Source organism: Anser cygnoides, chromosome 4, assembly GCF_040182565.1.
Source record: "Anser cygnoides isolate HZ-2024a breed goose chromosome 4, Taihu_goose_T2T_genome, whole genome shotgun sequence".
Taxonomy (NCBI): Eukaryota; Metazoa; Chordata; class Aves; order Anseriformes; family Anatidae; genus Anser; species Anser cygnoides.
Genome location: NC_089876.1, coordinates 22,511,357 through 22,529,070, shown reverse-complemented (window position 1 = coordinate 22,529,070; position 17,714 = coordinate 22,511,357). Strand labels below are relative to the sequence as shown.

The 17,714-nt window shown below is 35.9% G+C and overlaps 1 long non-coding RNA gene across 1 annotated transcript in view; it reads left to right on the top strand.

The window, feature by feature from the left end:
• The first annotated feature begins 6,851 nt into the window (after positions 1-6,851).
• The window catches only part of LOC125179978 (uncharacterized), a 58,535-nt gene continuing 47,672 nt past the window's right edge, over positions 6,852-17,714 (top strand). Inside the window, exon 1 of the long non-coding RNA XR_007158151.2 lies at positions 6,852-7,003. This is a non-coding gene — a long non-coding RNA (uncharacterized lncRNA). The remainder of the gene's footprint in view (positions 7,004-17,714) is intronic.

The window sequence follows — 17,714 nt, the reverse complement described above, 5'->3', positions numbered from 1 at the left end:
GCGGTGTTAGACAGAAATGGCATCATGAAAAACTACAGGAAAGCTAGTAGAAAAGTAAAAGAGAATACTGAAAGATCTTGTGAAAATGTATGGCAGTGTGCAAGTGCTGATAAATTGGTGTCAGTATGATTTCCAGAACCCTCACAATCTTCAGAGTTGTGTAAAGGGAGAAACATCTAGTTGACATTCAGTTATTAAAGGGACTATAACCGAGACTATAACCCACCAAAGCTATAAAGCCATGACAAGAACAGATGTTGTCCTATAATATACCTAGCCTACCTGTAGTAGACATAGGGGAATATCAGTGTGAGCAGAAACAACATTTTAGACCCAATGTGAGACAAGAAATATCATATCTTCAAAAAAGATTGTGAAATTTATTCAGAGGATTGGCTTTGATGCCCTGTGAGGTAGTTTTTTGTCCTATTTCAAATGTCGTTCTGTACAACAATATATTACAATAGCTGTAGCTACAGTATATGTCTGAGTCAGGGCCCAGTGGAGGAATTTCAGTTGCTATTATATTCATATACAGCATGTTAGCTGACCTAATGCCATTCTTGAAAAATTTACCTCTAACATGAATACTCAAAAAATAAGCTGCATAAATAAAATATGGACCACATGGTTTTAGTGACATAGTGACAAACATTTAAATTAAAAACTTTACAGCTCTGACCTTTAGTCTGTTTGTTCATATGTATTCCCTATTGAAGAAGGTATCAAAATAGAAAATGTTACCTTTAGTTCCAGATTAAATCTTTAATAATAGACTTCATATTTGCTGTGTACTGAGGAACTTTCATCACAGAACCTCAAAATATTTTGCAAATTTAATTTTATTTCATAGCGTCCCTTTGAGAGTGGTCACAGCTTCTAAGAAAGTAAATATTATAAAGATAAAAACTAACATAGCATTTAAGATGTATATATGGTTGTCTTGGTTCTGAATTATTTATAGAAATTTTCTAACAAATTGTTATTACCTTTTAGACTTGTAATATCAATACTCTGTATGAATACTTAGATGGAAAAAAATTGTACCTAGGGAAAATAATAAAAATAATAAAAGCTTTCACAAGTCTCTCATAGAGGTTTATTATTCAAATCTATTTATTTATTTTCTAAAATTCTGGACACCTGTCTCTGATTATTTCTATGTTTTAGCCAGGTTTAAATAAAATCATAACAAGTAGACTTAGAAATTGTATGAATTGAGCTTGTTGATGATTAGTACAGAACAACCTTTCCTGCCTTTGATTAAATACATTTTTTTCTCTGGTTTTTATAAGAATCTTGGAATCATTTATGTTCAAGCATCTTTTCTATTATTTGGTTAGTAAGATTATTTTTCTCTTTGTTATAATGAATAATGTCATTTTTGCAGTTCTTTTAGTTCAGGGACTGATGATTGTACATTATTTTACATTTCCTAGTATTTTTCTCCTTGGTATTCAAACTGTCAGTATGGAACAGTATAATTTTGTGAGACTTACTTGCTGTTTACATTATCACTGAGCTATAGTGGCTTCATTATGCACCTTGGTGTCTTAATTTGTAAGCAATTTAATGTCAAGCTAACCCTTTTGTATATCACTAAACTATCTAGATTTCACTGTAAAGGCTGAAATTCTTTCTTGGGAAGACACTTTAATCTACAGTCACTAAAGAAACTGGTGCAGTCTGTGGACTGACTCACCCCTATAGGATGGGAGGAATTATTCTCTGGAGTAGTCTATTTTATTAATATCTCTCTTTAATATCTTTATCGATGATCTGGATGAGGGCGTCCAGTGCACCCTCAGTAAGTTTGCAGATGACACCAAGCTAAGTGCATGTGTCGATCTGCTCGAGGGCAGGAAGGCTCTGCAGGAGGATCTGGATAGGCTGGAGCGATGGGCTGAGGCCAACTGTATGAAGTTCAACAAGGCCAAGTGCCGGGTCCTGCACGTGGGGCGCAACAACCCCAAGCAGAGCTACAGGCTGGGAGATGAGTGGCTGGAAAGCTGCCTGGCCGAGAAGGACCTGGGAGTATTGGTTGATAGTCGGCTGAATATGAGCCAGCAGTGTGCCCAGGTGGCCAAGAAGGCCAACAGCATCCTGGCCTGTATAAGAAGCAGTGTGGCCAGCAGGTCTAGGGAAGTGATTGTGCCCCTGTACTCGGCTCTGGTGAGGCCGCACCTCGAGTACTGTGTTCAGTTTTGGGCCCCTCGCTACAGGAAGGACGTGGACGTGCTCGAGCGAGTCCAGAGAAGGGCGACCAAGCTGGTGAGGGGTCTGGAGAACAAGTCCTACGAGGAGCGGCTGAGGGAGCTGGGCTTGTTCAGCCTGGAGAAGAGGAGGCTCAGGGGCGACCTCATCGCTCTCTACAGTTACCTTAAAGGAGGCTGTAGAGAGGTGTGGGTTGGTCTGTTCTCCTACGTGCCTGGTGACAGGACGAGGGGGAATGGGCGAAAGTTGCGACAGGGGAGTTTTAGGTTGGATGTTAGGAAGTACTTCTTTACCGAAAGGGTTATTAAGCATTGGAACGGGCTGCCCAGGGAGGTGGTGGAGTCACCATCGCTGGAGGTCTTTAAAAGACGTTTAGATGTAGAGCTTAGCGATATGGTTTAGTGGAGTACTTAGTGTTAGGTCGAAGGTTGGACTCGATGATCTTGAGGTCTCTTCCAACCTAGAAATCTGTGATACTGTGATACTGTGATTATCTACAAAGGGATCTAGACAAATAACATATCCACTGCTTTTCTTTTTCTTGAATATATTTCAAGATGATCTTAGATACCTTCCCATTTAAATCAGCTTATGCATATATATATATATATATTTATGTGAGGCACTGGATAATCATCAGGAAAAAACAGCCAGCAAAACAAATTAGAGGAAGCTTTTGTTCTGTTTATCTGGTGTCACTCTGCTGCATAGTCAAAGTTAAACAAACACTAAAATACTATTAAGAGACTAACAACTGATTTCAATGTGACTGTGATGAAACTTCAAAATGGGTAAAAAAAATAAAGAACATAAACTGAAGCATGTACTCTTCATTACCTGTGAGAAATGTGCATGTTGCAGCATAAAACAGAATGTCAACACTGTATCAGCTGTTCTGTGTGTGAAAAGAATACAGCAGAGTTTTATGCATATTCCCTGTTTGTTTAACACATTTCTTTCTCTTGGTACTATTTGTACAATATTAGAACTGGTGGTTGTGATTGCTACTTTTTTTTGCCTTCTGGGAGTGGCTAGGTGTTTTGACCTTAGAACACGTAGAAATTACAAAGTTTTACCTTCAGCATCCTCTGAGGACTCAAATGTTGCAGCACCATGAAATGAAGCTGCCAGGAATTCAGATTTATTAAGCCTGTTATAATGTGTAGAGTGGGTAAGCTAATATTTTAGAGTGTTGTGTTTATAAAACTGATCTCAGTGTCCATGTTATTAAAACCAAGACATTAACTAAAAAGAACAATAATTCCGTGTTTGTTTGATCTGGTATGTCTTCAATCAAAAGATCTAGCTATTCTAAGTAGGTTATACTTTCTAGAATATAAATTCATTTTCCCTGGTAATAACAGCATACAAAACTCTGAAAGAGAAAACTAGATGAATAACTTCCTCTGGCAGAGTCCTTCCAGTAGCTCACACTGAGAGAAAGAGAGAAAGACCTTGTAGCATATGGTGGTGGCAGCTGATGTAGTGGAGGTGGGAGTGATTCTTCAGGATATCCCTGCTGGCTTCCAGTCTTCTGATACAAGTGTTGCTTCTGCTTGGGAACCCTTGGCTGGTCTGAGGTCTAGTGCAAGTGCTTCAGAAAAGTAGGTCCTTGACAGATTAAGACTTAAAGGTAAAGCTCAGAACCTACCACTTGCATATCCTTGCAGAAACTTATCTTCATATCAAAAAAAAAGTATACAGATGCTCTAAAGAAGTACATCTTCTGAGAAAGATGCCACTAAAGTTGGCATGAGTTTCTTCTCCTGGATGTAAGATTCCCATCAATACAGATTGCACAGTAAAAATTCCTGTTAATACAGGAATTATAATGTAAGATGTTATAGTATACTAACTGGGGTTAATAATTGTATTTTTAGTGTTTTTTGTTTGTTTGTTTGTTTTGTTTTGCTTAGCAATGGCACTTGCCCATTATTACAAGTGCATATGTATACACATAATAAAACTCTAACAACATATAACATGCTTAAGCATCAACTACTAAAAGTAAATAAGGATAAGAAAAATGTGGCCACCAGATCATGCTAAACTAGATTTCCTTGTTGGCAGCAGTACTTGTTGATTTTTTTTTCTTTTTACACATAGTGAAATCTGAAATTCCCATTGGTTCTAAAACAAGGGAAAGACACACAAAGAGAAGGAGCAGCAGAAGACATTTCTGCACACAGTAACAAGGTTCACAAAAGCAATACTGGCAGAAATGGGCTCACTGAAAGAATTTGAAACTGTAGACAGCAGGGGACTTACCAGGATGGTTTTAAGAGGCTGATCCATGCTGGGGGGAGTGGGAAACAGGGGACTGATGGCAATTTGAATGGAGGAAAAGATTTTAGATTCCTGTAGAAAAGGATGAGGGACAAATTAAATGGATTTTTAGAGGACACAGGCTTCTGTACCATATGGTCCAATGCAGCAAAAGTGTGATTGCCTGATGACTTTGGGCATGCGACTGGAAACACTAAATAGTAGTTGTGTTGGAGCGCTGATAGGCATCAGCACAAGTTTCAGTCAGTAAGCCTCACATTTCGCTAAGGCCAGTCCCACGCCAAACCCAGTAAGGGATTTTAAAGCTGCCTGCGGCGTTTTCAAATCAATCCATCAGTCTGTAGGTAGCAATGTAAAGAATGCACAGCAAGCACAATGCCTCTTCCAACCACTGACAACTATGCTAGTGAATTCTGAGCAAGCCACAAGCAATTCAAAAGTCCTGTGAGGAATGAATTACAATAAATGAGTCTCTCTTCCCAAGAGACTGAATCATGCTTACATGGATCGTGAAAAAAACGGTGTTGTTCTGGCAAGGGATAATACAATATAAAATTAAAAATAGTCTTGCATACAGATCACCCTAACTTATTATAGCATTTGTCTTTCAGTTTTTTTTTTTTTTTTTTTTTTTTGTTGTTGTAGTAGGGTTTTTTTTGATGAAATCTAAAGCTAAGGGAAGAAGTGTAACAGTAAGCTAACAAGACTACTCTCTTCACTTTTGCATTTTTTTTTTAACTGTGCAGAGAGAAAACCCAACATTTCAGGACAAGCTTAAATTTATCCTACCGGATATGACCCATCATTGAAATCTATCCTGTCTGTGCAAAGCAATGAATTATAGTGCAGGTGAACAGGTAACTGTTTGCAATAGGGCTTATCATAATGTTCTCTGGAAGAACATAAGACAGACGTTAGAGCCAGATTTAGTAACAGTATTAAAGCAACCAGCTGTCATCTGTAATGCTGCTTTCCTATTAAGAAATCTGTTTCAGTGAATCCTAAAATGGGCTTTATTTCCTGAAAGGTGATATTCAATTGAGAGTGCAAACCGATGGGTATTGAAGTAAAGACAAGACTTTTTGCTCAAAGGTTTCTGTTTATCTTAGTGGCAGAAAATATCAAAACTTCTCTGTATACCTACATTTCCAGACTAAGGAGTCTTTTGGCAGACAGCTACTTTGTTTCTGCTCTACGTGGGGTCAATTTGTTAACATTTTTAAGTACTTTTGGGATTTCTCATCTTCTCATTGAGTATCCAAACAGGCAATTCAACAACAGAAGCTTTTCAAATATCTCACTTCCTCTTGAAATGCTCTTCAAATATACATACATATATATATATATATATATTTTTTTTCCCTTGGAAAAATACAGTCAAAATGGAGAATATTTGTCTTGAAATCCTTTTCTAGTGGAATGATGTTTCAGTCAAACTTTTTGTTCTTGCTGTCCAGCTCTTACCTGTGTGTACAGTGATTAACACACTGATAAATGGAACTTTAAACTTAAAAATACCTTCCAATAAAGAAAATACAAAAATAAGTATGATGCATTTCTTCTGACAAGTTTCATATTAAAATAAATGTTCACCACTAAAATAACATTTTATGAGACCTCACTAGTCATACTCAGCAGAACTGTGGTTGATGAGATTTTCTAAATCATGTCCTACTACCTATTTTTCCACCATTAGCTTGTAATGGTACTGAAACCACAGAGCTCTTAATTGGCAGAAATCAAGCCACAGAAAAATAGTGCTTTTGCTGTATGTACTGCATTAGATTATTTGCTGACATGAGTGTTAATGTCTACGCAAATAATCCAGGCAGACTAAAGGGAAGAAGAAACATTTAGATGTAAGTAGGATAGTGTCAGTTAGTCTCTTTGGTTTGACACTTCCTGAAAGTATCATTTGAAGAAACATCAGAAAATAACAGTAAATCAATTATCACTGAAACTGACAAAGGAAAAAAATGTAGCTTAAAGGAAGAAGTGCTGACTCTAAATTCCACATTATATCTGACATGTAAGAGGTACATATCTGACCTACAAGAGGCCAAGAGAAGAATTAAGACTCCAGTAAATAGAAAAGCATGTTTGTTTTATTCTCCCTTTGGCATATGTATATCACCACTTTTGGTTTTTCTTACTGATCTTTCCATTAAGCTTTTGGATCTGCATAACTACTTGGTAGGCAGCAAGTATGCGTATGTGATTAACACACTGTTAGTGCATGTTATTGACTTCAGTTACTAGCTCCTTCTATCTTCTGCTGCATCTATTTTTCTCCCCCCCCCCCCCCCCCCCCCCCCCCCCCCCCCTCTTTCCAGCTCTGTTGGCAGCCAGGAGGGCCCTGGCACTGCCAGCTGGCTGAGGGAAGGCATTGTCCCACTCTGCTCTGCTGCTGCCTCACCTCGAGCACTGTGTGCAGTGTTGGGTGCCACGATATAAGAAGAGTATAAAACTATTAGAGAGTGTCCAAAGGAGGCCTACAAAGAAGGTAAAGGGTTTGGAGGGGAAGGTGTATGAGGAGCAGCTGAGGTCCCTTCGTTTGTCCAGCCCAGAGCAGAGCAGACCGAGGGCAGGCCTCATGGTGGTCTGCAGCTTCCTCATGAGGGGAGCAAAGAGGCAGGCGCTGAGCTCTGCTCTCTGGTGACAGTGACAGGACCCGAGGGAACGGCACGGAGCTTGGACAGGGGAGGGTCAGTCTGGGTGTTAGGGAAAGGTTCTTCACTGAGAGGGTGGTCGGGCACTGGGACAGGCTGCCCAGGGCAGTGGTCACAGCACTGAGCCTGTTGGAGCTCTAGAAGCATATATACAGCACTCTCAGACGTTGGGTTTGGTTTTTGGGTGGTCTTGTGTAGAGTCAGGAGTGGGACTTAATGACCCTTGTGGGTCCCTTCCAACTCAGGATATTCTGGGATTCTGTGATATGTAAGTGAGTCCTTAGGCTGTTTGGATACCTGCATGCAGGCAAGTCTGCCTTTTACTGAAATCTTATTTGCTTAAAAGCTTACAGTGATGTTTAAGATTAGATTCCTTTTCAGCTTACATATGTCTCACTGTCCATGAAGTTCTTGGTAAACTTTATTATATTATATTGTTCTTATCTGTAAGAAAAATCTTTTTTTTTTTTTTTCTCCTTAGATTTGACATTGTTTTCTTTTTAGTTTACCACAGTGTGTTTAACTTCATTTTCATGTTGATTTTGACCACTGAGACTTTTACCAGTGCAAAGTACAAGTATTTCACAAACCTTTACCCTTAGGAATCATCTTTTGTTTGGTCATATGTCCAGTAAATAGTTTTAGATAAATTCCCATGTGAATACTGAAAGAGATCTACCCTAAATCAAAAGTAATAATGAACAAGGACTTCCAGAGAAAGGAGACTATACATTTCTCTCATTTTTCAAAATTTGCAATATATTTTCACCATGTCCAGTTCCATTATTGCTCTCTATTTCTAAAGCAATTTGCATCTTATGCTGTTACATGAACATAGTTATTACGATAGCTCAGCATGTAGTTTTTATACCAGAGTAGAAAATGAAAGGTAAAAATTAAAAGGAAGTTGCAGAAGTAAAGACATGATATTGAAATCTAAAGCTTTTGTGAAATTTAATTATTTCTGTAATATTTTTTGTAAATCATTGTTCTAAAAACTACATAATTTTGAAGAACATAGTATTTAGTTCCATAAAATCTCAGGAAAAACATAAAATATATATATATATATATATATGTATTTACTTAGTTACTGCCAATGTCCCCTTGGAATTCTGTAATAGTTCAGTAAAAGCTGACAGCTGTACTTAGTACTTTACAATGGTTAATTACAATCATATTTTTCTACTGGTACATTTTATTTTTGCTCTTTTATTAGGATAAGCAGGTTTTGAATAACAACTATTTGCAATAAATTAACCAAAAGTTTTTTTTTTTTTTCATTTCTCTTCTGTTTACTACAAGTTTCTGCTTGCCTAGAATTTTCCATAAAAGTAATCTGCACTCAGATATGTGATACTTACACATATTTTTTTATTTGTGTAAAATCTATTTAGTTAGGTTGTGAGTTATCAGTCCAGGGAAACAAAAAGGAAAAAAGAGTTGAGGAGAATAAAAGTATATTGGGAACAGAATAGTTGGGAGAAACTGTTTCTAAGAGAATATTAGACTCAAAGGATTTAGACTATGGCAGGAATTAAAGTCTCTTTCTCCATCTCTGAGGGGGAAAAATTGAACCCAAACTGAAAAATTGGATAATGACGGCCAAGTAATAAACTGTAAGCAAATCAGAGAAAGTGAGATCTTACAAGAGTAAAAGCAGTCTTCTCCGAATGTTGGTACAGGTTTTTTGTGTATGGAGTTCTGTTACAAAAATAAAAATAAAAAACAAACAAACAAAAACACACAAAAAGACCCAAAACTCTTAAATGTTTTCAAAGTTTGAAGTATTTAGCATGTGATTGAAGATTACATGACCATTTTTGCATCATACACAGATAACACCAAAACCCTGCTAGTAAAATCAGCTGTTCAATGCAGAGAAATCTCCTGTAGCTATTTTCAAGGATGCCTGGCCAACACCCATTATTGCCTGCTATTGCTTGCTATGACTTGGGAGACCTGGCAAAGAACTTGGTTTCTATAAACAAGTGAGGGAAAAGCATCACTTTGTGGAGGTTCAATTTCTTACTTCTCTGTGACTTCAACAGTTCCAATGTCTCGGGCATCTTTGGCCTGGGTACCAAAATGAATTATTCTCAAAAGCCATGCCATCAAATACACAGACATTTCAATTTTTAAGAAGTCGTCATTGTTCAAGTGTCGTGTGCTTAGTGTAAGAATGGACCCATGCATTTCTATAGATAACCAAGTACACAAATGTGTTCCATCAGAAAGAATGGTTCTTGGTCTATTCCTGACTCCATTCATTCATTCATTTGCAAAAGCTGAATAGTACAGCATTGGAATTCAAAATAACAGTGATCACAAGCAAGCCATAGCTACATTGCATCAGAGATCTATTTAAGAACACATAGTGCAAAAAATATGGTATAATGTACTTAGCACTGACTGATACATTATTCTTTTCCTTTTCAAAGCACTTTACAAGCATTAACTAATTAATATGTATAACTCATCATTAGACGGCATTTCAAGGACTCAGTATATAATTCTCTAATGGCTGTTACTAAGAAGTCCCTTTGAGAGGCACTCCAAAAGGTTAATGCTTAGTGTGGAGAGATCATTAGCCCAGCCTTTCTAGACCAGTTGCTCTTGTACGTATTTAAGGTAGCCCACATATTAATCGATCTGTGTGGACTTAGTCTTTGAAGCATCAGTTTTTACATACTTTTTCCTTTTATTTTCTAGAGAAAGTCGCATTTTATATAACTTTTCGTATTATTTTCTAGAGATTTATTTGCATTCTGCATTGTGCCAAAAACCTGTAAGAAGACAAGCTCGGCAAACAGCAGAAACATAGGGGTGCTGCACAGCACCCTGTGATTCTTTTGAGAATTATCCAGTGTGAATAAGAAATGAGAAAATATCCAATTGCAGTGGTGTTGCTTTCTGACAGTTTTTTGAAATTCGTTTTAGAAACTTGAGTCCTTCGATTGGTTTTAAAATAGCAACTTGCATGACTGTAGTTTTCCAAATTTGGGAAAGATTGAGTCTCAGCCCTTTAGCAGGTTGCAATAAGAATTTTTATTTGATTGAGGAAGTCCTTAAAGTCTGTACTTGTAATACTTAGGAAAAAAAAGCAACCAAACAAAAACACCGCCTCTTTTCTTGGCTATCTAGTGATTTGGTTAATTTAGCTCATTTGCCCTTTAACAAGTTGCACAGCAATAATGTGCTGAAGCTGACAGCTGGGTCATGACAGCATCTTGTTTATCAATCTTTTATGGGTATTTGATTAGATTTATGAGAGAGGATGGCATATTTTCCCAGGAAGGTTTGTATTAAAGCTTTTTGTCATATACAAAAAGAAAAAAAAATGCACAAAATACATGTGTAAATAACTACAGCTCTTTTCTTTTTTTTTTTTTTTTTGACTTTTCATTGAACAACAACAAACAAAGAGATCCCTAGAGTTATGTCTAATTCATTTTTATTAGTCATGCCAGAGGACAATAAATTTCCAGTGCAACATCTGGTTGGAGTGGTCGGATCTGTACATCCTCTCAGTCAGAGCCAGTCTTTTCTAATTTTCTCCTTCCATTGCCTGAGTTTTCCTGCCTGAGTTGGTTTCTCCAGAACTGAACCAAACTGAGAACTGCAGTTCAGGCAGTTGTAGAGGGGGGCAAGAAGACCTAACTTTGTAATCTCATGTTACGTTCAGCTGTACTAAAAAAGGGGTGGCAGACTTGTCCTTTGAGGAGATTCTGAGGACACATCATTCATGACCATGCCTTACTGTTACCATCTTTTATTCTTAGGATGCTGTCTCCACCTTGCTACATATAAATAGTTTCAGACTGTACTGCTTACAAGATTTCAATTTGTCATTCTTAGATGAATGTGTAAATTAGAGAGTGAAGTGTGTTTATAATATATTCATATCAGAAAAAAGTGAAGTTTGGTAGAAGTTTATACTTATTTTCTTTAGGAAATAAAACCCACTGAGTTCTTTAATAAAGTTCCTTTGAAGTTGTTATGAAAAAATAAGGAGCAAGGATATTTCCCTTTCCCTTTCCCTTTCCCTTTCCCTTTCCCTTTCCCTTTCCCTTTCCCTTTCCCTTTCCCTTTCCCTTTCCCTTTCCCTTTCCCTTTCCCTTTCCCTTTCCCTTTCCCTTTCCCTTTCCCTTTCCCTTTCCCTTTCCCTTTCCCTTTCCCTTTCCCTTTCCCTTTCCCTTCCCCTTCCCCTTCCCCTTCCCCTTCCCCTTCCCCTTCCCCTTCCCCTTCCCCTTCCCCTTCCCCTTCCCCTTCCCCTTTCCTTCCCCTTCCCCTTTCCTATGGGAGAAAGAACCAGCTGAAGGATTAACACTGCCCAATATTTAATTGCTTAAAAACAATTAAATCAGATGAAAATTAAAAGTAAAGTACAGCTACTGACTACACTTGCCTCCTTGAAATAAGTCTTGCTCAGTACAAACCTTGCCTTTCTTTTACCACACTTCATTGTACAGGAATTGTATCTTTGTGCTATGGCATTGTGATTAACATCCACTTCTTCTCGAATTTCTAGTTTGGAGAGTACCTGCTTAGGAGCTAACTTAGTTTCAGTTCTGTCAAGACCAACATTACAGGTTGGAAATAGATTAGAATCATTAAAGCTGGAAAAGACCTTCAAGTTCATTTGGTACCTCTGGTACTGAGGGGCCCAAAACTGAACACGGTACTCGAGGTGCAGCCTCACCAGAGTACAGGGGGACAGTCACTTCCCTGGTCCTGCTAGCCACACTATTCCTAATACAAACCAGGATGCCATTGGACTTCTTGGCCACCTGGGCAGACTGCCGGCTCACATTCAGATGAACATCAACAAGCACCCCCAAATCTTTTTCCTCTGCACAGCTTTCAAGCCACTCTCCCCCAAGCCTGTAGTGCTGCATGGGGTTGTTGTGGCCAAAGTGCAGCCTTCATGTTGATAGTCCATGACATTGAAGGATTATTAGATTATTTAATCAATAAAATCCATCATTTGGTCAGAAATGGGGAAAAAAAAAAAAAAAAAAAGCCCTATTCGTTAATTCATGGTATTTATTGTTATAACTTTCGTCACAAGTTTCCAATTAGTTATTAATATTTGTCACAAGTATTAAAATAAGATTTGCACTGTAACTCAGCATTGATTAACCAAACCATCATTTTAAAGTGCTACAAGAATTATACAAAGTAGCTGTCTTTTGCTTTCAGCTATGTTTAATTTATGCTCATTACAGTTTCCAAGGATACATTTTTTGCATATGCAAATGTTATGATCATCTGTTATTTAACAAATTGAAATAAATCTTTTGACAGTGAAAGATTCAAATGAAACAAATAGGATTAATGAAGAAATAATGTAAAATATTTTTAAAGAGAGGAAAATTTTTCTACATTCCTGTTAATTTGTAGTGAATAAAAATAAAAACAAACACTACTGCAGTACTCAGGGGTAACTAAAACTGCAGTTAAAACAGACCAAATCACCCCAAAATACCAAAAAAAAAAAAAATCACATGCAAAGGCAAATAATCATGTTTCCTTTACATAAGATTTACTAAAAAGACTTTGGGACACATAGTCACCAGTATAAATTACTAAACCTCTGTGTCTCTTAGATGCCAAACAGATTGATAATCATTCTAGTATACACTACAGATGTAGTATCAGTTAGAAGAAAGAGAAACATGCTGCTATCAAATGTAACAGATATTTCTGTACAGACAGTGGATGGTACATCCATAATTTTCTACATTCACAAGGGTCTAATAATATCTTGTACAGTGAGATATTACTATTGCAAACATATCCCAAAATAGTTTTGTTTAGTAAATATTAGATAGGGAAGATGAGGTCTAAGGTTTCACATTGATTTTTTCTTTTTCTTTTTTCTTTTACTGTAACATGGTCTCTAACTGGCATTCATGAAAATTATCTTTTTGACTGTGGGTTAATGGCATGAAACCTGAATCTAGGTATTAGGCAGAAGATGTTCTAGGATACAAACTGTTTTAAATAAATTATGAGTCCTGCCGTTTAATTCTATCATTCCTTTATAATGCATTAAACCCAAACTACTTAATCTTCTACATGATTATCTTCTTACCTTGTTTGAAGAGATGGGAAACATGATCTGGTTTGGTCCATCTGTAAGAGAGCTTGGTTCAGCACATTGTAATATTTTGTACTATGAATTCTGCCTACTTTCTCACTGTTACAATAGAATTCCATCCACTCAGAAGAGAGTTATTTTTCAGTCTGGATTGGCCTTAGGGTTTGTTTCAGCTATTGGAAATTAAATACATTAGGAAGAAGCTTATTTTACTCCTGTAGCTGCTGCTACTTTGGTTGAGCTGTACAAACAGATATGATGCCATCACCAGAAATTAGTATTTTTTATACTCTGGAGACTTTATAATATACTCTCTTGAGAGATCATACTTCATTCATTAGGTAGCAACAGTAACAGAAGAGATAAAGTGAACTTCATAATCTGTTAGGAATAGAAAACTAGAATTTTCATCAGATAAAAAGTTTTTAAATGGTTCATTTCACTGTTAGACAAGGAGCGATGGTGCATTATGTATGACATTTTGTTCATGAAAGAAGAAAGAAATATGCTTAAAAGTTTCCAGAGAAAAGCTTAACCTATAACAAAGTGATTAAAAGAAATCATGAAAAAAAAAGTGACTATGCAATGTGCATTTAAGCTAATCTTTTTGCAAAAATGTTTTATGATTAGATAATTCTGCTTTTGGGGGCTGGTTGGTGGCTTAGCTGTAGTGTTAAGTCCGATTACTTTCAAATGCTCTTTCAGATATTTTAAATGAAATTAAAAGAACACAGATGGCTCTAAAATAACTTACTACATTTGGACAGAAGCTGGTGTTCATCTGAGAAAGTTCAATTATTTGAAAAGGAAATCTGTGACAAATATCAAATGGGAAAAAATAATCCAGTTTTATATATACCAGAAAATGAGAGAGATCTTTTAAGAATTATTTTTTGAAGAAAACTAAAGAATTACCAATCTCAAAGTACCATATGCAAAGTAAGATTAAATTGAAATAATGCTTCTATAAGTATGTTAGAATTGCAGTGATTTAAGATCACAGAAACTTAATATACATTTTCTTTCAATTAATTTATATACTGCAGATACTTAACTGAACCTTGAAAGAAAATCCAAACTCTGTTTTTTTACTTTGAGTTATCAGAATAATAAGTTTAGAACACTGTGAAAAGCATAGTTAATAAACATCTGTAGTTATATTCGTTTTGCAAAGAAATAGCAAGAGTATCTAAACTGACAGTATCTAAAAGTATCTAAAAGTATAAAATAAAACATATTTTTAGAAGCTTGAATGTTTGAGTACTTAAAAAATATAAATACTCCTCTAGAATTGACTAGAGGGCAACTCATGATGCCCTCTACATTCCCTCTAGTACACGCACATTCATATGTCTTTGAATATGAAAATGAATATGAAAATGCCTTTAATTCTGGACCCAGTGAACGATTATTTAAGTAACCAAGAACCATAAAACCCTAGCTGCTATCTTCTGACACTATGGGCAGAGGATTTGAGGATTTGAGTTCATAGGCTGGAAAGGGTGGTATGGCAAAGGGCTGGGCTGTTTGGGTTTCCCATGGTAACTCAGTGGTGGTGAGCTCAGCAGTTCTTGGTGGTTTTCTTCCTCCCATATCTGAATATTCACATTTCCAGTATAATACTATCATAGTTCTCTTGACTATTGCAATAAATTACCCTACCATAAGGTTAGCAGTTGAACTGGATCTTACACATCTTTTCAGATGTGTTGGCAATTCCTTCTGATGATTGATGGGGAAATTTGAAGGCTTTCAGGACAAATATCAGAAAGTATCTGCTAATACAACATTTTAGACAGAGATCTGTCCAGAAGTTTAAAAATTAGATGTATGACTTCTTTTACTTTCTATTAATGCCTAATTTGTTATTAATCTCTTAAAAATTTTAGATAACCCAGCTATTTCTTTCTTGCTCGCTTCTCTCTTTTTTTTTTTTTTTTTTCCTTTTCCATCTTTGTTCTATTCAAGGGAATAAACTCCCCTGTCTTTCCCTTTACTAAGCCATTCTAGTGTAGACATGATCGACTATAGAATCAAACTCTCAAAGTCCTTTAAAATGCTGCTTCCATACTCTTCTAAATGTGGAGTTTATTTTATATCTTGGAGGTTTTCTTAAACATAGACAAAAAAAGCTTTTGCTATATTTCATCCTCCCTAATCCTTAAATATTTTGTTTGAAAGTCCAGTGTTTTACTTTGAGTTTTACAAAATAAACCTTTGGTACCTACAATACAATATAGTGACTTAATTGCGTGTTCTACTTAGTTGGATTGCTTACTTTATTTGATTGCAGGGAAGGAGCCTTAGGTTGTAGTGTTTAAAGTAACCTTTAAATACTAAAGGAGGGTTTTTCATCTATTATTACAAAAACAAACAAACAAGCAAAGAAACAAACAAAAAAAAACTAGCTGGCACAGGGCTGATAGTACTTTAAGACAAATTTTCAGATGGTAAAATCATTCCATTGACTTTGAGGACCTGACTCATTATTTAAAATAAAAAGATACAAAAAAACAGAGAAACATAGTAAATTTTCTTGCATTGCTTACTTTCAAGACAATTTTTTCAAATGCATATTTATAGCTATGGAAGGTTACCCTACATTTTGTGTTATAAAATTGATAAAATTAGTTAAATAATTTTCTAAGAAGACATATATTCTAAAAACTGTGTACTGTTAATACAGTAAGAAGACTTTTGAGGGCATACTGATGTATTGTGCAGATACAAAATCCCAGTCTTTTCTTTTTAAAAAAGTAGTGTTTTTTCTTTCCAGACTGAATACTTAAAATATAAAATAAAGCTGCTTAGACTCAAAAGACATTCTGAGTACACTAGACTGATGCATGAATGTTTTAAATTAATCTTTGGTGATGTCTCGTGAAATATCCCAACTTTATCTGGCAGTTTTCAATGAATACAGTAATTTGCTTTTATTTGTAAAGACCCTCTTCTATTAGTAAGAAGAGGACTGCAAGAGGTGTGTTTATTATAAGATAATAATATTCTTGAGGGAAAAGAGACACTTAAAGTACCTGTTTCTTGAAATGCTTCAGGAGTCTCATTGATCTATAATCAACAAGGTTTGGATAAAATAAATGTGAAAGTAATAAAACACCCACAGGGAGGAACTGTCTGGGAACATTACAAATTACATGCTTCTGGAGACATCTGCTACAGATTATATCTTCAGCATTTCTGAATTCAATGTCTACCAGAGTTTTTCATATCTGCTGAGAACTTAGTGTCCAAAATGTCTAACTCAAAAGCACTGTTATCAAAGAAGAAATTGAAAGTCTTTGTACAATTGCATAATATATACTACATTCTGACTACTTCTGAATACAAAGAGAAAGCTGAAGTCTTTTTAAAGTTTGCAAAATGATCAAGCCTGCATCAGCAACATATAAATAAGGACTATTTATGAGTAAGGATACCAGCATGCAACATTGATACTTTTGGTGAGAGCTGGAGTATAACATGTCTCATAGAGCTCTCATACTTGTGTGTTTTTGTTTTGTTTTGTTTTTATCCTTGACTGAAATGCAACTGAAAAAACAGAATATTATTTTATGTGATGCCATTATGCAAATTATAACACTCAGATTCTAATTTGAACATAAACACATGTATGATTTCCTCAAAGCCTGTATTGAAAAACAGGAGTAAAGAGAGAAGATCTCTAGTAGGTCATTTAACAGGTTATTTCACTAATCTGTGCATCACAGTTTTAAGAATATTGATTTTTTCCTTTGACTTTAATGGAAAATTAAGTGTTTGAAAATCTCTCTGATGGTGTAAATAGCGATTTGAAATATTTGCTAAAATACATGCTTTTTAAACTTCTGAATTCCTTGGTGCCAGATACTTTCATTCAGATATCTAAATTTTTCATCAGCCTCTCTCCCTTCCTCCTTTTCCTTAGTGTACTTGGAAAGTATAATACTAGTTTGGGGGAACATTTTCAGAGTTCTGACATCTGCTTCTTTGTAGAAGGTGAGCAGTGAAATACGCTCAAAAGATTATTAATACAAGTAGATAGGCAGCTGCATAGTAAGTAACAAGTAGGAAGCTGACTGCAAGTGATACACTCTCAAGCAAATTTTTCAGGTACTGAAATTTGCATAAAAAAATCCCTACAACATATAAAATCAAATTTGTAAGTATTCAGGAACACACTAGCTAATGTCATTCTCTTTCAGTCATGAGGTTCTCTTAATGGTGCAAATACAACTTAATTTTGATAAGCATAGGTCAGTAAAAATATCTTTTTACAGGAAACTTGCAATAAGAAACTGGAGATTTTGCAAAACATGACACATTAATCCCCTTTTACACTCCAAATTAGTTTAGCTGGGTTTTGTTTGTTTGCTTTTATCCCTCCAGATTCTGTGTAGACTATTTATATTAGCATAAAATATGCCTTGAATGTCATATATACC